This window comes from Fukomys damarensis, unplaced genomic scaffold (assembly GCF_012274545.1).
Source record: "Fukomys damarensis isolate Sample0158 unplaced genomic scaffold, DMR_v1.0_HiC HiC_scaffold_38, whole genome shotgun sequence".
Classification (NCBI taxonomy): Eukaryota; Metazoa; Chordata; class Mammalia; order Rodentia; family Bathyergidae; genus Fukomys; species Fukomys damarensis.
Genome location: NW_022900950.1, coordinates 2,608,011 through 2,608,292, shown reverse-complemented (window position 1 = coordinate 2,608,292; position 282 = coordinate 2,608,011). Strand labels below are relative to the sequence as shown.

At 68.4% G+C, this 282-nt stretch overlaps 2 protein-coding genes across 3 annotated transcripts in view; one reads left to right on the top strand and one right to left on the bottom strand.

Moving 5' to 3' along the window:
* Abhd18 (abhydrolase domain containing 18) overlaps positions 1 to 276 on the bottom strand; it is a 35,428-nt gene extending 35,152 nt beyond the window's left edge. Inside the window, exon 1 of the mRNA XM_010618855.3 lies at positions 71 to 276. The gene's annotated coding sequence lies outside the window, so the exon portion shown is untranslated. The remainder of the gene's footprint in view (positions 1 to 70) is intronic.
* Mfsd8 (major facilitator superfamily domain containing 8) overlaps positions 148 to 282 on the top strand; it is a 34,218-nt gene continuing 34,083 nt past the window's right edge. The window contains exon 1 of one of the 2 annotated variants that reach the window (XM_010618861.3): positions 148 to 210. The gene's annotated coding sequence lies outside the window, so the exon portion shown is untranslated. The remainder of the gene's footprint in view (positions 211 to 282) is intronic. The other variant, XM_033759912.1, reaches the window with a different exon arrangement.

The window sequence follows — 282 nt, the reverse complement described above, 5'->3', positions numbered from 1 at the left end:
AGGGACCTGCCTCGCCGCACGTACGCAGCGCGAGGGACCAGCGGGAGCCGGGGCACAGGCAGCTACTTACTCGCCGCCCGGCGGACGTCTGCGCTCGAGACCGCCAAGTCTCCCAGCACAGCCGCTCTCGAGGCTTTGGAGACACGACTTTCGTCAGAGGTTAAAGGCGGGGACCTCAGCCTCTCGAGGAACAGTAGAAGGACCTGCAAGGTGAGCCGAGGCATGGCGCACAGAGGACCAGGCGGGGGCGGGCGGGACGGCCTTCTGGGCAACGCCCCCGAG